The sequence below is a fragment of the Homarus americanus genome, unplaced genomic scaffold (assembly GCF_018991925.1).
Source record: "Homarus americanus isolate GMGI-L3 unplaced genomic scaffold, GMGI_Hamer_2.0 scaffold53233, whole genome shotgun sequence".
In the NCBI taxonomy this organism is placed as follows: Eukaryota; Metazoa; Arthropoda; class Malacostraca; order Decapoda; family Nephropidae; genus Homarus; species Homarus americanus.
Genome location: NW_024751660.1, coordinates 1,795,393 through 1,819,909, shown reverse-complemented (window position 1 = coordinate 1,819,909; position 24,517 = coordinate 1,795,393).

The window sequence follows — 24,517 nt, the reverse complement described above, 5'->3', positions numbered from 1 at the left end:
ATCTTCTCCAAGCTTAGGAATCTCACAGACACAAAATTTAAAGTGAAGATTTTTTTTAATTCATAGACAAATGCCTTAACATTACTAAGAAATCTTTCTATAGAACCGATCCCAAGCCCACCCATGACCATAAGAATCTCTTAGTATTACCATTTCCCCAAAATTTCTCTCAAATTCCTTTACAACAAAAATCTGGTACGTCAATGTGGCATTTAAAAACTCATGCACTGTTAAACAAATGTTAATCAAGAACTCCCCCAACAACACAGGTGGCTGCATTTATAAGGTTCCTTGCAAGGAATGTAATATGTTTTACTTAGGCCAGACAGGTAAAGATCTTGTAACTAGACTTAAACAACATAAATATAGTGTTAGGACAGGCCAGGAATCCAATGCTCTGTTTGTTCATTTGAGGGATAATAAGCATTGCATTGACTGGGATAATGCCTCCTCAGTATTACCTTGTAATTTAATTGGCAGTAGGAACATTGTAGAATCTAGTCTCATTAAACATACCAAATCCGTCAACATGAATTTGAGTAATGGTATGTACAAACTGGATAATTTCGTAATTAAGAAGATTTGTAACCAGGTGAGAAGGTTGGGTCAGCTAACCTCTGACCTGACTACCGACTGCTGCGGTGCTTTTTGAAGATTAGTAGGGTCATTACCTAATACCTGACCATTGTGGACTTGATCTCACCCTCCTCTGTATATATATATATATATATATATATATATATATATATATGCAAGTAAATCACTGTAGGTGGGCATAATCTAGGTATATGCTGATAACCACAAGGAAAGAAAAAACGAGAAGTTCCCAAGCGCTTTCGTGTAATGCACATCTTCAGGGATGAGTACAGACTAGGGAGAAGTACAAAACAAGGTCTATATATACAGAGGAGGGTGAGATCAGGTCCACAATGGTCAGGTATTAGGTAATGACCCTACTAATCTTTAAATAGCACCACAACGGTCGGTAGTCAGGTCAGAGGGTAAGGTAATCCAACCTTCTCACCTGGTTACAAATCTTCTTAATTACAAAATTGTCCAGTTTGTACATGCCATTACTCAAATTCTTGTTGAATGCTTCGGTATGTTTAATGGGACTAGATTCTATGATGTTCCTACTATCAATTGAATTATAAGGTAATATTGAGGAGGCTTTATCCCAGTCAATGCAATGCTTGTTATCCCTCAAATAAACAAATAGAACATTGGATTCCTGGCCTGTCCTAACACTGTATTTATGTTGTTTAAGTCTAGTTACAAGATCTTTACCTGTCTGGCCTAAGTGAAACATATTTCATATATATATATATATATATATATATATATATATATATATATATATATATATATATATATATATATATATATATATATATATATATATATATATATATATATATATATATATATATGAATTGAGCAACTTTAAGACATGAGCAGTTTACTGTACAGAACTTACGCTGGTGGACTGTCTTAACAAGCTGCCTACAATATAAAGTAGAAGCTTTGGCTGTAAAAAATAGTTAGGTGAATATTACAAGGAAACAGAGGTACTGTATTATAACTAACACTATTTATCAGACAAACTTCCTCCCTTATACAGTGAGACCTCTGTTAACTAATAACACTAGTATATGGGAAGGAAATTGTGTCATATATAGGGTCCATTACGTGTTAAATCCTCCATCTAACTAACTGCCGTCTGTGCCGAAATTTGAGATGCAAGTGAGCCGACGACTCTACTTTCCGCCAAATTCATTTCATGTGAGTTGAAAAGCTTCCTGGTACGTGATATGTTCAGTTCATTTGTCTGGCAAATACTGTAGGTGGTTTGTTACCTCACCGATATCTAGATGATGAGTGGCGCGCATACAATTATTGATAGCTTCAGATACCCTATTGAGTTAAGTTAGTGTCAGTTTCAGTATTGTGACGTAGAAGCAACTTGTTGATAGTTTAACAAATTGTGAGTGATGGTAGATCGTGGGAGTATTGCACTATGTCGCCACGCCGCTTCGTGACCAGCACCCGTGCCAGGATTGTCAATAGCTCAGATAGTTCAAGGACGGATAGTGTACGCCCCGATGACAAGACTATTCGCCGTTCACGTAGTTGCAATTGAACACCACCGCGGGTTACTCGTAGACTGCGTGTTGTGACTGCGTCCCCCGTGTCACGGGCACCTGATGTCGTATCGTCTAGGACCCATGATGATTTTCTTGCTATCAATGTTCTCCCTGTTTCCCCCCAACTTAGCTTGACTGATGCTCTTTCAGGTGCTCACTAGTCCGCACCGCCAATTCGGAAAACCGTACCGGTATTTAATCCAGATATGCTAAGACACTTAAGTATTCTGGAGAAGAACCAGGCTATTGAGACATGGCTAGAAATTAGTGCAAGAGGTACCCGGGCTTTATATAAGGGTCGTGAACGTGTGACCGCCGCTCTCTCATTATGTCGTGGGGCTGGTAGTAGTCTTCCAACAGAGGAGCCCTTCACGAGGATCTGTCATTATGACCAATTCGAGACAACTTTCCTCCAAAAAATTCTTGACTAACTATCTGGCGCTGATGCTCGCCGTCACATGTTAGATAATGAGACGCCTGACGTCTTCCCCACACTTCTCCGTTCAGTATTAAACAATGCTAACGTTGCTCCCCAACTTTTACAAGAGGCCTATGACGCATTCCTTGTACCGATGTACATATCAGGGTTGCCAGCCTGGTTAGCACCACGTGTGGACCCATCAGGTACGATAAAAACATGTACTGCGAAAGCACAAATTATTTGGGAGTTGGAACGAGCAGATTACGCTTTCCATAGTTTACCCCCTCCACCTCCCGGACCTGTGACAGATATAGCACAATCACGACCCTACGTAACTGACAGATCAACCTCATTATAACCCGTTGGCTCTCCCGCCCCCACCAATCACAACCATACGTAACTGGTGCAAATCAACCTCATTATAACCGGTTGGCTCTCCCGCCCCACACGTACTCAACATTTATTGACACCGGTAGCCAGACCAATGTTCAGTTGAAATTAGGGTAAAATTATCGTTCTGGTCATGTAGTGAATTTTAGGGTTTTAAGTTTTGAAATCTGTAGTTTTAGAAGATTCTAAAACACTTTCTTCTATTGTGTTTCCGTCGGAAATGTATTTTCGAGTATTTTAATTGACAAAATTGCCAAACATATTTACTTATTTAAACTGGGCAGGGCTTTAAAGTTTTGGAGTAAAAAACAAAATCTTTAAAAAGCCACAACTTCAAAATAATGTCAGGGGAAACTTTTTGGGAGTGATGTTTGTGAACTGGAAAACCTGCCAGTGTTATGACAGCAAGTGTGAATTTAAAGACGAGATTTTATCAACAGTGGTGCAGATTCTCATACATTTTGGAATCTGTACATGTTTGATAGTTGCCAACAATGCATAACAAAAACGTGAATGACTGCTCAAATGGCAAAGAGGATAAAGTAAGGCACTTAGAAGTATCTCGAGATGCAGGCTTGTGGTAAAGGATTAGGTTAGGATAAGACCGGCCAGTTATACACCACTCTGACTGATGGCCAGCGCCATCTTGTGACCATAGTGTTCCCCACACAAACTGAGAGGTAGTTCATCATAGTCCCTTTTATTAGTTGGAGTGGAATTACGCTCCCTTGCTTCCTTTCCAGCATGATAGCACAACCTTCCTTCTAGTTTCTTATTGGTACTCATTCCTTCATCTGTCTTTTTATCTTGATAGCAAACATTAAATCCAAATAAACAACGGAATGAATAATTAAATAGGATTATCTGTAAATCATCTCTCATTTTTCCACTTATTAATTTATTTATCCATATCTTTTTCTTCATATACTCTACCTCCTTCCTATTTACATTCACTCTCTCTTTTCTCCATCCTCCTCGACTACTTCCGCCTCGCTGCAACAAAGAGTAACAATGTCAGAGTCCTCTCTCACATCTTCACTTATTGTGTTTTCATCTTCACTCTTCCATCCTGACTTATTTTTTACTTTCGTGGTAATTTCTTCCGACTCATCTTGGTTCTCGGGTTCTTCTACAGAGTCCACCACCGCTTCCTCCTCCGCCTTCTCTTCGCCCTTGATAATGCCTCCCTCATATTTCACCTCACTTGAGATCGATGCTTCTATAACCTCTCTCTTGCCGCTTCCCGCACTTTGCTCGTCATATTCTACCAGTTCTTCAGCGCCTTCATTTTCTTCAGCTTCATCGTTAACTGTGTTTTCCATAATTGTATCTTCTATTACCGTATCTTTCTCTTTTTCTTCTTTGTCTTTCTGTTTCTCTTCGTTTTCTTTTTTCTCCTCTTTCTCTATCTCTTTCTCCTCTTCAACTATGTCTTTTTCCTCTTCCTCTATATCCGTTTCCTCTTCCTCTTCCACTATGTCCTTTTCCTCATCCTCCTCTATCTCTTTCTCCTCTTCCCCTATCTCTTTCTCCTCTTCCCCTATCTCTTTCTCCTCTTCCCCTCTCTCTTTCTCCTCTTCCTCTGTCTCTTTCTCCTCTTCCTCTGTCTCATTCTTTTCTTCCTCTGTCTCTTTCTCCTCTTCCTCTGTCTCTTTCTTTTCTTCCTCTGTCTCTTTCTCCTCTTCCTCTGTCTCTTTTTTTTCTTCCTCTGTCTCTTTCTCCTCTTCCTCTGTCTCTTTCTCCTCTTCTTCTATCGCTTTTTCCTCTTCCTCTATGTCTTTTTCTTCTTCCTCTATCGCTTTCTCTTCTTCCTCTATCTCTTTCTCCTCCTCCTCCATCTCTTTCTCCTCCTCCTCCATCTCTTTCTCCTCCTCCTCCACCTCTTTTTTCTCCTCCTCCATCTCTTGCTTCTCCTCCTCCATCTCTTTCTCTTCTTCCTCGTCCTCCACTTCCCAAGAACTCCCGTAAGAGACTTCGGTGGCATTGCCTGAAGCCACTTGAGCCTCGCTGCCAGACGAAGAAGTAAACACCTGTTGACTATAAAAGCTGTCAACTTTATCATCCTTTTCCTGGGTTTTCCTTTTGCTGCCCCTCTTTCCTAAACTACGTTGTCTTCTTCTGCTCTTGGAGGATCCTGGTCGATTGCTGAATTCCTCGATTGAATCCTGATGAGAGGAAGACCGTTCGTTTAAGTTATCATCTAACTGGCCTTCTAGACTACTAAATATGCGAGATGGGCGTCTTCTGTTGCCTTGTGAGTCCCTCAGGCTGACTTGACTGCTTGTGCGGTCTGACTTGCCCTCCGAGGTACTGAAGTTACTTTGACGACTGCTTCTTCTTGAAGAAATATAATGACTATGTCGATTACTCGATTCTTCCACGTTTTCCCAGAAACGTTTAACCTTGTCCGAGTGTGAATTCGATTGTAGTAGCGAGGACGTGTCCCTGCTTGTAGACTTGCTGCGAGGTCTCTCCCGTCTATGCTCTGCAGGTCTCATATCCACCCCTAATACTGCTGCAACTTCGAGATCTGATGGTCCATTACACGACTCCCCGGAGGCGTATTGACGATGGCGCTTATGGGCGTATCTCTCCTGTTGAACATCGAGACGGTGTTGGATGATCATAGAGTCTATATCACTGGAGGTACTCCCACTGATGGAGGCGGTAAGGCGGGCATCCTTGCTGTCTTCATCTGACTCCTCCGTGTGGTGGGTGCTGCTGCTGCTGGGTTGACCGTTGCTGGTGATGCCCCCACTAGCTGTACTGCTTGTACTGGCTTCTGTGGTACCCACCTCACTCCCTGAATGTGAGACATAATGGTGATAATCATATTACAATTAATGATGCTACTATTAATACTAATACTACTACTAATAATAAGAAGAATAATTAATGGACTATTTTAGGGGGAAGTGTCTCTGTGCCAGAAGTTTAAGTAGAGTGAGGGGATACAACTCATACAAGCAGGGTGTTGAGGTTTACCTGTATCCTCAGGAGGCGTGTAGGGTCGGGCCTCGTCCGGGGACACCACAGTTCTGGCTTTTTTCTGGGTAATTCGTCTACGTCGAGAATTGTGTCGCTTCTCTACAGCTCGTAACTGACACCTTGTTAGAAGAATGAAGAGAAAGAAATATATTTATTGAAACCTCTTTTTCACGGACTATTTGGAGTGGAAAGTCCGTTAGATGTGAAATCCCCATTTAACGGATTACATGAAGAGAGAAATACGTTATTTGGAAGTTTCACTGTAGCTGTATATTGTTCTGTATGTACAATACAAACGACTGTAAATATCGGAACTTTAACTGTAAAACTACGTACATATTCGAAGCTGGGTGGAATGGGGGTGCCCCGGATGCAAGCCAGCGACAATTACGTTAGGTGTAAAAAAAAAAATATATATGTATATATATATATATATATATATATATATATATATATATATATATATATACAGTATATATATATATAGCATATATATATATATATATATAACAGTACTCTTCTATATATATATATATATATCTGCTATATATATATATATATATATATATACAGTATATACTGCTGCTGCTTATATATATATATATATATATATATAACTCTGCTATATATATATATATATATATATATATACGAGCTATATATATATATATTTTTTTTTTTACACCTAACGTAATTGTCGCTGGCTTGCATCCGGGGCAGTCCTCTCAAACCAGGCAAATTCCTACACTTAAGAATATTTTGACTCTGCCCTATCGTAATGAATTTGTCCCGTTAGTTCGGTCCCTCAAACTTCTATATACTAATGTTGTTTTCAAGTATGACTCAACCATTACTAATATGTTGATAAAAAATAGCCCAAGCTTGAAGGTAAATGGAAGTGTTTATTGTATTCCATGCAGCAAATGTAATGGTAATTATGTAGGACAGACAGGAAAAAACATTGCAGCTCAGAATCAGACCACGTTGGAGAACCTGAAATTAAAGGAAGAGCTGACGAAATTAAAAGGGGAGCCAGTGTCTGACGAAAACTCAAGCGAGTGGAAGGTGGTGAGTAGTGGGAAGACGAAGCTGGTGGTGAAGAAGTACACCAAGGATACGACAACAACGACAACAACAGCTAAGTGTACCAACCCGTTTAGTCCCTTGATAGACGAATTGGACGTTAGTACAGTCAGGGACAGGGATGACAAGGAAGGTATAAAAACTTTAATTGTTGGTGACTCACAGGTAAGGTACATGGACAGGGCCTTTTGTGGTAAAAACAAAAATAGGATGAGGGTGTGTTTGCCAGGAGCTGCGGTGGGGGATAGAATTGACAGGATGGACAATATCTTGTCTGGTAATGGGAACAAACGCATTATCTGCCTCAGTGCAGGAGGCAATGATATTGGCCGGTGTAGGAGCGAGGAGCTTCTTGATAAGTTCAAGGCAGCTATATATCGTATTAGGACTAAGGGAGGGATCCCTATCATATGGGGTGTCCTGCCTAGAAGGAGTGAATGGTTGTCAAGGGCAGTTGGTGTCAACGACCGTCTTGGCAGATATTGCAAGTCAATATCAGTCCCATTCATTGACAACTGGGACAACTTCTATGGCAGAAGGGACCTTTATGCTAGGGATGGGGTGCACCTGTCTAGGGATGGAGTAGCAACCCTGGCTGGAGCTCTAGAGGGGGCAGTTCAAAAGATATCGAAGTCTTTAAACTGCTAGGAGAACATATGAGCAAGGGGGTGGAGGAGACTGCAGTGGAAGAGGGTAAACAAAGTGAAAGATTACAGGGAAATAGTGTTAGGAATGATGACAAAACTAAATTAGAGAGGGAGTTTAAAACTAAACGCGGTAAAGGGAGGACTCAGAACACGACTAACTTAAATGTATACTACGTGAACAGTAGAAGTATGAGAAACAAAATGGATGATATTAGGGCCTTGGTATGTACCGAAAAAATCGATATAATAGCATTCACTGAAACATGGATCAACCTAGACACACGTGAGTTACCAGTCGAATACCAAATTGCGGGTTACAAACTGTTCCATACCGATAGGCAGACCAGGAAAGGAGGCGGAGTAGCAATCTATGTTAGGGATAATCTGAAGTGTGAAATAAAAACTAAGCAGAATATAGAAACAATTTGGATAGAATTGATCGACGGTAAGGAAAAATTAATCACAGGACTAATATATAGACCTCCCAATCTTGATAGAGTCAATGAGAGACTTATCTGGGATGAAATGCGCAGGGCTTCCATACACAACAAAGTCTGTATAGTAGGCGACTTTAACCTTGGCCCAAGGCTCAGTACTTGGACCATTATTATTTATTATATACATAAACGACATAGATAACGGCATAGACAGCAACATAAGTAAATTTGCTGATGACACTAAAATAGGACATGTTATAAAATCTGACGAGGACTCAGCAAAACTACAGGAAGATCTAAACAAATTTTTCGAATGGTCTGAAAAATGGCAGATGAAATTCAACGTGGACAAATGTAAAGTACTCAGTATAGGAGATGTAAACAGGGAAACCAGATACCAGATGAACAACGATGCCATAGAGAAATCCGACTGGAAGAGAGATTTAGGAGTAATGATAAGTAGGAACCTTAAGCCAAGTAAACAATGTGTTTTTGCTCGTAACAAGGCTAATAAAGTACTTGGGTTCAAACAAAGGAGTGTTAGTTACAAGACTAGAGAGGTCATCCTAAAACTATATCTTGCTCTTGTGAGACCACAACTGGATTACGCAGTTCAGTTCTGGTCACTGTATTACAGAATGGATATAGAATCCTTGGAAAGAATTCAGAGGAGAATGACAAGACTAATCCCGGGCATTAGGAACCTTGAGTATAGAGACAGGTTAAAGCATCTTAATTTGCACTCCCTCGAGAGACGTAGAGCGAAGGGCGACCTGATAGAGGTGTACAAGTGGAAGGCAGGGCTAAACAAAGGGGACAATTACAAAGGTACTCAAACTATCCAACCAGGAGCGAACTCGTAACAATGGTTTTAAATTAGACAAATTTAGATTTAGGGGGGAAATAGGTAAACACTGGTTTGGAAACAGAGTAGTGGATGAATGGAACAAGTTACCAAATATCATCATTAACTCGAATACGCTGAACAGCTTCAAACATAGGTTGGATGCTTATATGAGCAATAGGGGTTGGGTGTAAACGGGACTGCCCAGTATAGGCCAATAGGCCCGCTGCAGTTTCCTCCATTCTTATGTTCTTATGTTAATATAAGTACAATATCAGAACAGCATCTGAAAGCAGTGCCCTGCTCGTTCATGTTAGGAATAATAATCATTCCATTGCTTGGGAAAAAAGCTTAGAAGTATTCAAATCATCTTGTGTCACAAAATGACTTCTGGTTTAATGAGAGTATATTCTAAATTGTTCCTACTGTCAATTGAATTACAAGGTAATATTGAGGAGGCATTATCCCAGTCAATGCAATGCTTATTATCCCTCAAATGAACAAACAGAGCATTGGATTCCTGGCCTGTCCTAACACTATATTTATGTTGTTTAAGTCTAGTTACAAGATATTTACCTGTCTGGCCTAAGTAAAACATATTACATTTCTTGCAAGGAATGCAGCCACTTGTATTGTTGGGGGAGTTCTTGATTAACATTTACTTAACAGTGCATGAGTTCTTAAATGCCACATTGACGTTCCAGGTTTTTAGTTGTAAAGGAATTTGAGAGACATTTTTGTGAAATGGTAATACTAAGAGATTCTTATGGTCATGGGTGGGCTTCGGATCGGTTCTATAGAAAGATTTCTTAGTAATGTTCAGGCATTTGTCAATGAAAGATCTAGTGTATTTATGGTTCAAGCCAATATTATACATATATTTATATTCCTCATCAATGAATTCCGGGCTGCAAATTCTCAAGGCACGTAAAAACATTGATGAAAATACTGACTGTTTGACTCTATTATGGTGGGCAGAATAATAATGAATGCATGAACACACATTATTACGTTTCCTATAAATACTGAACTTAAATGTGTTACCTATTCTGTGTATATATATATATATATATATATATATATATATATATATATATATATATATATATATATATATAATATATATATATATATATATATATATATAATATATATATATATATATATATATATATATATATATATATATATATATATATATATATATATATACACCTTGCTTTGTACTTCTCCTTAGTCTGTACTCACCCCTGAAGATGTGAATTACACGTAGCGCTTGGGAACTTCATGTTTTCTTCTTTACTTGTGGTTATCGGCATATATATATATATATATATATATATATATATATATATATATATATATATATATATATATATATATATATATATATATATATATATATATATATATATATATATATATATAATATTCAGAAATTTCAGAGTAATTTCGAATGCCGCGCCATTGGCGATACTGAGCTTTCAAGGTCGTCTGAGGGAAGAGAGCGCTTCCCGCACATAGTGGGAGGTTGTGGAACTAGGCCTATGTGATATTAAATATAATTTGCCGAATTAATAATGATGCGATTCATGAAGTTAAGGGACTATTATTGAATTTGGAATTATTATAGATCGTTTATCAGTCTGAATAATGTTACGGGTGTCCCAAGGAGTTATTAGTTAGGCGGAAAATATGTCACGTAGGCCTAAGCTAGCGCCTTGGAGAGACGCGACGCTGGCTGGTCCTCAGTCACGTGAAAGCGATTGGACCTACAGGACATCCCTGCACGTCCGTGCACAGAAATAGTCACGTGGTCTAGTCACCTGTGCTGCGCTATTGCAGTATAACAAGTAAGTCTCATTCAATCTCAGACAGGGTTTAGATAGGGCAGTGATAAAGTTAACTAGAGCTAACAGTGAGTTCATTTCAGGGTTTCCGCCAGAACCCACTTGACTGTGAGAACGTGACTGCGAGAGTGATGACTGCGAGAGATTGACTGCCGTTTGAGACTGCCGTTGATGATTGAGGGTGGCGATTGTCGCCATTGGACCGATCAGTGTAGGCCTGTCACTGTTTAGCGGGGTATCAAAGGATCTCTTGAGGGAATCTAGCCGTCTGGGTGCCCAGCTGACGACGGGACGATCGTTGGGGTCATCAGCTCTCCTCTACCTCGGCTCACAGTACCACATGTTTCAAGCAGCTTAGTGAAACCCTCTTGTTAACGGGAAGCTAAAGCTTCTCTCAACTGTACAAGGTCTGATTGGCTCACTCCCTTCCACTTTATGGATGTACCGGGGGGTAAAGTGAAGCTAGCTGAGTGATACAGGGTCGCACACTGGGGCCAAGAGTCAGTGGAGTTTAGAGATACACTTTCCAAGGTGAAGAAAGGCTGATTTGGGCCTTTAACTACGGGTGCCTGTTGGTTGTGCCTTAAACGACTACGGAGTGCAGGTGGAATCTGTGTGTGTGTGTTAGGTTAGGGAGCATGGTTCACGGGTATTGGACTCAGTAACATCTTTATAATAGTGACAATATTTTTGTGTGTAGTTAATACTATTTTTTCAGTTACTAATGTATGCTGTGTGCATTTAAAATTTCTTTATAGTTTCAATCTCAGATATAACCTTTGTTCCCCAGAGTAGTGTTTAAGTTAGGTTAGGAGGTGTGCATCTGTTGGTGTAACATAATTATATTGAGTGCCCTGAAGGCCTATTCATTGTAGAGTATTTAATTTCTTATTTTTTAATACCATATCCTCAGTGACTGATATTATATAACACCACCCATCATCACTACATATAACATCATCCATCATCACTACATACAACACCATCCATCATCACTTCATATAACACCATCCATCATCACTACATATAACATCATCCATCATCACTACAGATCTGTATAGTAATTTCCGAGATTCTCGTGCAGACATACAAACAAATAAACAAACAGACAGACAGACGGACTTCTTTGTTTTATATATGTATATAAATATATATATATATATATATATATATATATATATATATATATATATATATATATATATACAATATATATATATATATACAGTATATATAGAATAGCAGAATCGCCCCTCCCTCCGGGCAGCTCATCCACAGGGTTACGGTAGAACGTCATCTCCGGGAGGCTCCCACATTGTCTCCACCACTGTTCAGTCCCCAAACTTCTTTCTTCCAGCAAATAGTTCATTAACGGTGTATGGGTTCCAATTATGTTTTTCACTATAACAGTATAGCAAAGTATATTTTTTATCATTAAACTGTTTTTATTTATTGTCTAATCATCACTACATATGAACACCACCCATCATCACTACTATAGTAAGCTTTGCCGATCAAACTAAGCCAGTAGAAAACACATCTCTGAGATTATTGTTTGTAAAATGTAAGATTGTATTATCGCCCAGGGACTATCTTAGATACTACACATGATATTACTTTCGTCTATATGTGTCATCAGAGGTGTAATGATTGTTTATCAGACCACAGCTTACAGCCAGAGAATTACAACACATATAGCAGGGAGTACTGCACATGCCTCTTGGTACCCCCACTTACCAAGTTGACACACCCTGGGTCAGGACCCAAAGGGCCTGACCTCATTCACTAATTGCTTGAGTTAGCCGGGTGACCTGAAACCACACCTAGCCAAGACACACCCGGGCATGATCACGCACCTGGGCAAACACAGCTGTCCAGATCTAACCAGTTTAGTGTTAATTGGCAGAGGTCATTTGCCGGCTGGTTGTCCCTCATATAAAGGGCCTGCAGTCCCGTCCACGGGGCTCATTGCTCATTCGTCATCGGGCGATTCTAGCTACTTCAGTCATTTCCAATTCATATTCAGACAACTTTCACAACACTATCAACGGAAGATGGAGTCACGCTCGTCACTAGTCGAGGTGGGGAGGGAGACTTCCCTCCCCAGCCTTGCGTCACCAACTAAGCAGAGTCTCCCATAGGAGACAGTCCAGAAGCACCTGCTGGGCCTCCCACAGGTCACACGTGAGTCTTTGTCGGAGCTATCTGATTAATCATTTCATTAATATAGAACGTAGAAAATAACTAACCAGCCACGATACCAAACCTCCTCTCTTTACATTCCTCCTACTATAAAGATTCTATCTATACTTTCTACCTTTTTAAATCCCCCATTACACTACACTATATATATATATATATATATATATATATATATATATATATATATATATATATATATATATATATATATATATATATATGCAAGTAAATCACTGTAGGTGCGCGTGATCTAGGTATATGCTGATAACCACAAGGAAAGAAGAAAACACGAAGTTCCCGGGCGCTTTCGTGTAATTCACATCTTCAGGGGTGAGTACAGACTAGAGAGAGTAATACAAATCAAGGTGTATATATACAGAGGAGGGTGAGACCAGGTCCACAATGGTCAGGTATTAGGTAATGACCCAACTAATCTTTAAATAGCACACAACGGTTGGTGGTCAGGTCAGATGGTCAAGTGACCCGGCCTTCTCACCTGATCACAAATCTTCTTAATTACAAAATTGTCCAGCTTGTACATACCGTTACTCAAATTCATGTTGAATGCTTCGGTATGTTTAATAAGACTAGATTCTATGATGTTCCTACTATCAATTGAATTACATGGTAATATTGAGGAGGCATTATCCCAGTCAATGCAATGCTTGTTATCCCTCAAATGAACAAACAGAGCATTGGATTCCTGGCCTGTCCTAACACTGTATTTGTGTTGTTTAATTCTAGTTGCAAGATCTTTACCTGTCTGGCCTAAGTAAAACATATTACATTCCTTGCAAGGAACTTTATAAATGCAACCAATTGTGTTGTTGGGGGAGTTCTTGATTAACATTTGTTTAACAGTGCATGAGTTTTTAAATGCCACATTGACGTTCCAGGTTTTTAGCTGTGCAGGAATGTGTGAGAACTTCGTGTTTTCTTCTTTCCTTGTGGTTATCAGCATATATATATATATATATATATATATATATATATATATATATATATATATATATATATATATATATATATATATATATATATATATATATATATATAACCATTATTATTTTGTGTCAACCAGTCAATAAAGCCGTAAAACTAAACGTAATATTCACTATATTTTGATTACTAGTAAGTACCACACTCACTAGTCTTGACATGGTGCCTCATTCTCTCGCTGAGGGAACAATTTAGTGAAAGAAAAGCTATTTGGGATCCCTGATGGTTAGACGCCTCAACTTATTTTACCTGAAGATATACCACAACGCTAACCTAATTTAACCCCCAGGTAACATTAGGGTGGTTAATCTTCAGTTGAAGTAAGTTTGAGTGTCTGATCTTCAGGTGATCAGTTATCAGCTCACCGAAGACAAGGTTCTCCACCAACGATCTCGAGGACCCTGAGGTGGCCAGAGCGACCCCCCAGACGGCTACCAGCAGCGTAGCGGTGCTCACAGCAGGCGCTGAGCCGACCTGTTGCCACCCCGTTCTCGTAGATGGTGATGGAGAATGGGAAGTTTGGGCGTCGCATGGAAGTGACCTCGATTTCATCTGAAAGGATGATCGAGTAAAATAATGAAGTTTTGCACTTTGGATGACAGACGCACACACGCACACACACACACACACCAACAATGCCATCAACCTTGGGTTTCGGAGAAGTCTCACACCATGGATAACAAACTTCTTTAGTGACCGTCGCCGAGCTGTTTCCACCTCTCAGTCACTCACCTGCTGCGTCCCTCCAAGCACTAGCATGAGACTGTTCTGCTTCTTCAGTCTCATCAACGATGCCTTCCAGAATTTACTAGTCTCCGACCATACCAAGACCATAGTTGTGCACATTAACCTCTCCCCCGACCATGTCCACCTCCCTCCATCACACTGGCCCCATCACCCTCCACGTTTTGAATTTCACCAAGCTCTTCGGCGTCACTATAGATAACAAAATGAACTGGAGAGTGAGTACACGTCAGTACAACCGTCCAATCGTCTACACATCCCCCGTCGTCTCAAGTTCCTTCTTTTTCTTGCGTCTGAGCCCATGAATATTTTCACAACATTCATTCTTCCCTAAACTAACCTTCCTGGCCTTCTTCCTTAACTGCTACACAACAAGAACTCCTCGAGAGTACAGAAGAGGACGTGCAAGACTGACCTCTCCTTCTTTTACACAACATATCAAGAAGTACTCAGTATACTGGGCCGCACAATTTTCTCTAATCATCATCGTGACCTCATTTGTCAGTTTGGGGAGAAGCTATTACACCACCCTCGCCAAACGTTACTTGTTAGTACCTGAGAAACCTCCTCTGCGATTTTCTGCTCGACACCACAACCGCACCCAGCCCGTGTGCTAATTGCTATAAGACTAGCCCCATTCCAACCATTGTAAAAATGCATTAATAACTATTAAATAACTTGTGTGTTCAACTCATTGCCTCACTTTTGTATTGTAACTGCGCTGAAATTCCTCTTATGTCTTTTATAATTGTTCAGCTTTTGCCGGCCTGTTTTATTTTTAATACACAAAAAGGAACGATTTTATACTCCACAAAACCTTCAGAAGTTATTCAGACTAAAACACTGATGATGCCATAGCTTCTGTGACACTGTAAACTGTCCACAAGAGATTAGATATCGCAAATTTCTTTCATAACTCATAGAAAATTGAAAAATTGCAAATGTGTTTCATGATAAGACAAACAAATCTCCAGTAGCTTAAAGAAATGGTAAATGCCTTCTTTATGAATGATAATAATGGAGTAATGACACGTATCTTCCATGACAAAAAAAAATCGCAGAGGTTAATCCTCCCATGAAAAAATTTTATCTCCAAGAAAAGTGTAAGAAATGACAATTATCTATTAGTACAGCAATGATTTCCATACAAACATGAAGAATTCAGAGACATCTTCCCATCATGGAAAAATTAAGTTGGTAAATATTAAAAATTACGTATGTCCTCCACAACATAATATTCCACCTCACGCAAACTCAAGAAAATTAATGATAGTTCCCTCAGGTAGCAACACTCACTGACCTCCAACACACACAACGCCCTGGTAAAGTGTGACGTTCTGAGCTCCGGCGGGCTGCTGCAGTAGGGAGAGGGTGGTGGGGGTGTGACAGGGGGCACCTCCACCTGCGTATACTAACCGCAGCTGAGGGGCGGGGGCAGGCTGAGGTCGGGGCAAGCGGGAAGACGCTGGCTGTGGGGGACACAAGCGCGCCCACACCTGCAAGAGTTATTTACGGTCATTATTGTCCACACCTGCAACACAAAATGTATCATATGATGGATGGAAATTGCATAATGAAGTTGAAGAGAACAAAGACAAACAGACAGTCGTATCAGTCGTATAGATAGATATAGAGACAATAGATTGATAGATAGTACACGTACCTCCTTGCAGCTGTTGGTGGGTTTGAGGATGTGGATGTAGCGTGGTGAAGGGTTTGGTCCAAGCGACGCAACGTAGGGCTCTCCCACCACCCCTCGATGACTCACAAACTTGGGCCTCTGTAGAAACTCTTGGAGAGAGAAAGAGATCATTAGTCTTGGAGTCTGTACCAGCACTTTTACTACTACATATCCATACGCTCATCAAACAGCATAGAATGAGATATATCAAGAACTCTACATCTACTATGAACAACAATTGTTTGAATAATGAAATATTCATACTAGTGTGTCCTCTGAAGGACAATATTAACACAACATTCCAACACAGTGTAATATCGACATAAAAAGTGGACTACCTTATACCACACTCTACCGCTGCCCTCATAAAAAAAAACATCCTTCATCAATATCACACAACGCGTAGCAACACTCACTCTGTGGCTTGAACCAGTCTGGTGTTGATTTGGATGGACCTGATGTACCGTTCAGGTGGCCCAAGCCGCCCTCCAACGGTGTACCGTTTGAGGCTCCAGGTGTACCATTGGAGTGGCCAAGTGTGCCACTCGATGTCCTGGCCTCCTCTGTAGTGACGCTCACCGGTCGAAAGTTCCACTCGATGTCGAAATGAATGAGGTCAGGCTCAGAGGTAGAGGGCGGTCTGGCCTGATGCAACTGTGGACGAATAGAGGCTAACTTGATTGTTTATGTCAGGAGTTTGGTTGTTAAAGTACTACTATTACGACTACTACTACTGGTAATAATAATAATAATCATACATTTAACGTCTTACCAACTTTGAGATTATTTAGGTATATGTTTCATCTGAATGTTATATAATTTTTTGTTAAGAAACCGGATATTGTAGTATCTTACATGATTTAATGGGAGAATGAGAAGCCACATGCTGATTCTTACTCCCGGCGTTTATTGTTGTTATTATGTACCACGTGCCTAAAACATTCGTGATTACACAGGCCTCAACACATTCTAACTTTGGTAAGAAGTAACATAATATATAATGGATATATAATCAATAAAGGCAACATATAAACATACACATATATAACAGATATGATTATTGGTAAGATAACTTCATTATAAGCGAATATATTTCTTGGAGAAAAATCCTGTCCTTATCCAATAAATGGATCATAAGATTCAATAGTGAACTAGAAACATGAAAATCGAACAGTTAAAAAGACCCACGCTAACTATTCTGTGGCCATGTTAACAATCAAGGTGTTTAATGAATGACATCTGAAATTTAGTAAACGACAAAGAAAGTTCTCACAGTGACTTTTACCATACCGAGGCGTCCCGAGTAGAAAAGCAACAGTCATTTTTAGGAAAGTCGGAGAAAATTTCTCGAAAGGATTGCCAGTTTGCCCTCCGATAGTGCCATAGTTGGCGTTTAGAGGAGGGTGGTGGAGGTGGTCGTGCCCAGTTTGATTTAATCGAAATAAGATTGTGATCAGAAAACCCTGATGGGGCAGAAATTGAGTATGAATAGTGTGAGAGGTTACAGGTAAAACAAAGATCAAGAATGTTAGTAAGTGCATCGTGTCGATCTGGAACATGTATAGGGTGCTTAATTATTCTCATTAAGTAAGGAAAAAGAGTGTACATTGAAATCCCCTAGGTAGAGGATCTCGGTGTTGGGGTGTACGGATAGCAACCACTCATGGCAAGACGCGAGATAGTAAAAAAGTTCCAAATAGTTGGTAGAGAAGCGAGAGAGTCAAAAGTTCCAAATAGTTGGTAGAGTTGGGAGAACAGTATAGGAAACAGAAAAATAGTCATAGTTGGTAGAGATATTTTGAACCAGATGACATCATAAAGAGAAGATTCAAGATCTGTGAGTCGAGCTATAGGTGTACGTGTGTTGCAGTAGGCGCATACACCTCCCTTAGAACGGAAAGAGGTACAAAGGTTGTAGTTGGAGACTTGAAAAGGTTTGGGTGAAGCTGCTTTGGTCAATTGAAATTCAGATAGTAGTAAGAGGTCGGGGGAAGAGGTTAATAGATGGTGCTCCACAGAAGAAAAAATGGATCTCAGGCCACGAATGTTGGAAAAATAAAGTGTGAAAAAAGCCAATCCTCCAGCAACCGCGGTGGCGTCAGTTGAGGCCCAGTAGTTTGATGATGATCAGGTCGGCCCCGGGTTCCACAACCTTCCCGACCAGTGGGACCCAACCGAGAAGGCCCCGCTTTAATATTATTGTCAACTGATATCAAAAGAGAATAAAAGAATGGAAAGAATAGAGCAGATCAAGAATGAGAAAGGTTATATATGTTGTGTTGTCAATAGTAAGAGAGACAAATAAGACCCTGTATTTGTGTGTAAATGAAGCAGAAAGACAGGTCAGCAACCTAGGACTTGGTCACAATTTCGTGATGCCATATGACAGCAGGATCTACCATTGGACAACATTATGCTTCCAATATCTTCCCAGGCGGTAGTACCTCCCTATTTGATAGCTGCCTACTACCTACGTACTGTTGGCAACTCGAGGTAGTTTAGTTATCTCTCTCTTTCTCTCTCACTCCCCTCCTTCCGTTCTCCTCTTCTCTATCATTTTTACTTTTATTTCTCTTTTTTTCTTGTACTAGAGCCTTTCCTTTTTCCTCCCTCTCCCCTTAGTCTCGTCTCTCTTTCTTCATCCTCTATCCTTGGCTTCTTGCCTTTCCGTCTTCTCTTACCCTCTTTCATTTGTTCTTTCCGCCTATCCGTTTCTGCAGCTTCTTACCTCTCTTCTGTATTCTCTCTTACCTCATGTTAAACTTACTTCATCTCCCTCGCCTTATTATATACTCTGGTCTCGTATTTCCTAACGTCCCTCCCTTACCATTGTCCAGCGCATTAATATTTATCTTCAGTATCTCACCTCCCTCCTCTTAGTCTTCCTGCTGCCCTTGTCTTGCGTGAGCAGCACTTCGTTTGGTGTGGTGGTGGCGTGGTGGTGGCCTCCGGGCTGCTGCTGGCGGTGCTGTTGGTCCAGCACGTACAGTCTCCTCCACTCATCCTCCAGCACAGCCTTCAACGAGCGTCTCACCTGAGGGCGGAACATCTCATCTTCTTACTTTCTCTCTCTTGGTGTTTATAATCCTAATATGGTAAACAGATATGAAGGCCTTACGCATTGCGTTCATGCCATAAAAATTAGGTGCCACTGCTGACAGGGAGCGGTCAGACGCCAGTCTAGTATAGTGTTGATAATCAGGTGGAGGGGAACGCCAGGCTCAGCTGATAGCTCACGCTGACAATACTTTTAAGGTGCGAGATTTAGAGGGTAGAGTGAATAAATATGAAACACCCAAACGATGTGACATTCTTAATTCACTGTTTTCGCTTGATTTTAGTTGATAAGTGAATTTAACGTTTTTCCTTCTAAGTGTTTCTGTTCCCCGACAGCTAATCAATGGATGGCTAGATAGTTAAAGAGGCTCTGGGTGTTCCCATCCTTAGAGATAAGTTATACTGTATATATGAGACATAGTGGTGCTACAATGTCGTGTTAAAGCTTCATAAGATAAATTTAGATATGAAAACGGGTATAGCTCCTCACTCTACATTTTTCTTCCTCGTGCATGATCGGGTCATCGTATCAACTCAGGTCACAGTCAATACAGCCTTAGAACATCTCCCCTCCATACGTTCGATAAATATTAATGATGTATTCTTTTCAAGCAGCGGCCTTGAGGTAATTTTGGCTCCACCTCACTCTATACTTCCACCGTGTCCTCCAGCACAGACGGCATCATTACAACTTCAATATTTAACCAAATACTAAGTTTGTGTCTTCCGTGTAACATAGGTCTTTTGCCATCAGTTTACCGCTGCCCCTCACGACAATCTCCCTTTCTTCCATCTCAGAAAAATTTAATTAGTTTTAGGAGCTCATTTCCTCGACTCAGCCACTACTGTAGGTAGAAGGCAGCTACCAAACAAGAAGGTACTGGAAGCATAATGTGTTGTCTAATGGTAGACCCTGCTGCCATGTGGCATCACGAAATTTGTGACCAAGTCCCAGGTTGCTGGTCTGTCTTTCTGCCTCGTTTTCACACAATTACAGGGTCTCAATTGTCTATCTTGCTATTGACAACACAGCATATATAACCTTTCTCTCTCTTGATCTATTCTTTCTATTCTTTAAATCTTTTTCTTTTCTATTTTTTCTCTTATTTCATCGCCCCCGAGGCCCCATTGTGGGTCAATGATCTGTGCCCTGGTGGACTATTCCCCGTAAAAAAAAAAAAGGACGATTGTGTCTTCTTTAGGGTTAATTACCTTCGATGTAACCTAACCTAAACTTATCATTCAGTGCATAAATAAACTGACCTTGCATGCAAATATTCCTCGATATGATTGATGCTTTACTCGCAGCGACTATGTGCTCTAAGAAAGTGTAAAACATGTCAAGATATATTCCTAAAATCAATTGAGTTAAATTACAACTTTTAAGCAGAGTCTCGGTAGCTCGAAATAAATCACAAGGATTTAGTGTTTGTGGACTGGTGTCAGAAGTTGCAAGGTTGGGTTTTGTCTTGTGAAGCAGCAGACAAAATTCCTAGTGAGTGATCAATCATAGATTACAACAATGTCCAAATTCCAAAAACTGTGTTAATCTTGTTACCGTGTTAATAGTTAAGTGTGTACGAGTCGCGTCAACAATAATATTCTGTCCACTTTTTCTCGAGTAGAATTTGACGTGCTATGAGATCCTAGTTTCTACGCATGCACACACATACACACGAGAATTGCTGTTCGACACCACAACCTTGTCCAGCCCATACGAGCACGAACTGATCGCTATATGAACAGCCCAGTCCCAACCATTGTAAATATTATCAATAACTTGTGATCAACCAGTGTATTCACTCCCAGTCAATCTTACTTTTGGCACTGTCACTATGTTGAAATGCCCTGTAGTTTGAGCTTCTCCCCACTTAGTTATTATATATCATATTTGTATCACTTATGTTACTCGTATATTATTTGTAAATCAAGAGGTCCATTCCCCAATTATGTAACTGTATATTTTCAGCCTCCCATGCTCTTTCAATAAACCGTTAATTATTAATATTATTATTATTATTATTATTATTATTATTATTATTATTATTATTATTATTATTATTATTATTATTATTATTATTATTATTATTATTATTATCATTATTATTATTATTATTATTATTATTATTATTACACGCATGCACGCGCACACACTCACTTTAAAAAAATCCAGATAAAACAAATTCATAAAATCACATCACACGTATGAATACTTGTAGTGGAAATTTCCCCTACAACTACAACTGCCGTTTGTAGCTGACTAGCCGATCCCTTTTCGGGTTCCCCAGCCAATGCCTCGTGCTCTAAGGTCGGCTACTAGCGACGTTTGACAAAGCGGAGGTCAGCTATCAAGCCACGCCTATCTCCGCTATATAAGACCTCACCTCACCGTGACCTGCCCTCTTCTTCTACCTACAGCCACGCAGCATGCAGCACCTTCTCTGAGCAAGCTCCTCACCAACCAGATCTCTACTCCACGCTGCTAATCACGCAGCAACTTCCCAGCACCAAGCTGCACTGTACATCCAATACAATAAATATACAGAGAGAGCATTGTGAGTTTCCTTTCTCCAACCCATCCTGAGTGTGAGACAACATCACGAAACCCCACACAATAAAAACAACGTGCGGGACCTGCTACAGTCCATACACTGCAGGTTAGACACCCTAGAGCAGCTCTGCTCCTCCAAGCATGCAGCTGCGCCTCTTCCTGCCCCAAGCACCACGTCCTACCGACCCCAACACACCTGTCCTGCCTCAGACTCCGCCCCCCAGCCCCCAGCACATTGCATCTACCCCCTGTTGGTACCATCAACGTTTTGGTGCTCACGCTAGACACTGTGAGGCTCCCTGCAACCACACAGCGAAGCGACATCAACGGAGACTGGTAGGCACCACAACCTCTGCCACTATCATGCAGCACAGAAACGCCTTACTTCTGACCTTGACCACTTCACTCCTGCTGCCCGTCACGACCTACTACAAACACGATGTCAGGCGGTTTCTGCATTCAAGGCTACTGCCCCACGCCAGCCTTCCCACCGCCCTGAACACATTCATCCCGCACCTCCTCTGTCAGTCTGTCCACCATTGCCCCTAACAGCACCACCTCGCCCACAACATTTCTGGGTACCCTCTTTTCATCCTCAGGTACCTACTGCCCCGGACGTGGACCCTGCAGCCGGCCCTATGGACCCAGGCACACCACCCGGCGCCTCTGAGGTCTGTGAACATGCCGCGAGAGAAGCAACACATTCCTCGCCTGTACAACCTTCTCTTACCCACAACCCTCCTCCTACCTCTCCTTCTCCCACAGATCTCATGTCTCTAGACAGAGTCGTCTCCCGTAGCGGCCGGCTAATCCACACCCCCGCCCGTTATGTCTCACATGTGGGATACAACCCTGCCGACAACAAGTCTCCTGCACCGCCCGGAGGGAAGGGGGAGTATTGTAGTAAAAATTTCCCCTACAACTACAACTGCCATTTGTTGCTGAATAGCCGATCCCTTTTCGGGTTCCCAGCCAATGCCTCGTGGTCTAAGGACGGCTACTAGCGACGTTTGACAAAGTGGAGGTCAGCTATCAGGCCACGCCTACCTCCGCTATATAAGGCCTCACCTCGCCGTGACCTGCCCTCTTATTCTACCTACAGCCACGCAGCACGCAACACCTACTCTGAGCAAGCTCCTCACCAACCAGCTCTCTACTCCACGCTGCTAATCACGCAGCAACTTCCCAGCACCAAGCTACACTGTACATTGTCTTGCGCTTCTCCTCTTCTCACTTGGACTGCTCACTGTCACGACCCATCTGCATGTAGTCATGAATGTGTCTCTTGTGATTAAGTGTGGCTGAGGTCGCACCTCACCCTTTCTTGCTTGATTGTCCCGTTATATCTCTGTGTCTCACTTCTCTCACTTATGAATATAGCACTCGCCTCTTACCCCAATGGCCAGTGGTTTACTAAACCTGCAGCATCTTTAGTTCACCCAGTGTCCTATGAAACTCTCTATCTTTACTTTACTTTATCCGCTTCGCCACTGATCGGCTTGTTAATCGCTTGGGTGGTCGGTCATATCTGTTACACATTCTTGGCAAGTACTGGCTTTCTGCTACACACTCTTGGCAAGTACTGGCTTTCTGCTACACACTCTTGGTAAGTACTGGATATGGACTGGCTTTGTTACAGTCTTGGCAAGTACTGGGCATGTACTGGCTTTCTGTTACACACTCTTGGCTAACCTTCCACAAAAGACTCTCTTTGGGGCGTGGCTTCATAAAAGTGCTGCAGATCTCTTGAAACTTGTATGTATATTATGTATGCTGTATGTATATTATGTATGTGCTCCATTCATATACACTATTTATTCAGCCTAGCTAGCAGCTTGTGGCAATGTATTTTCCATGTCCCACACGCTTAATTAATGTGCCTGGCGACATATGGAAGCTGCTAATGTATCACTTACCACATGTCGCCCGAAGGGCTAGTTGACCCCCAGACAGAGTAAGGAGCACCAACTCCCTTGTGTATCTCTGTTTATCCAGTAAATAGAACCTTCGAAAACTCCACAGGTGTTTGTGTTCGCTCCTGTAGATAAAACTTGATACCCAGAACACATGCAAAACTGAATGTCCCAATCACCCCAGACGAACCCATTAATGCCATTCTTCCTTGGCTGGATATATCAGTTCTTATTAATTATACTCTTGTTGGTAGTAAGCAAATGTTAAACACTGATGTGAATGTTATGCTTTTACTGATGGTTCTGTGCAGACAAACACAGGTAGAACAGGCTGTGCAATTGTAATATATAAAGAAAAAGAGATGATAGTGTCAAACAGGCAAAGGCTGAACAACTGAGTCAGCACAACACAAACTGAACTAACTGGAATCTACTTAGCTACAGGATGCCTTAAAGAAAATGGAGGTGGGGTGATATTCTGTGACTCTCAAAGTGCTTTGAAATCAATGAACAGCCCGTCAGGTTCTATGTCTAAAGTTGTATGTGGTATTCAGTGTGATAACTGC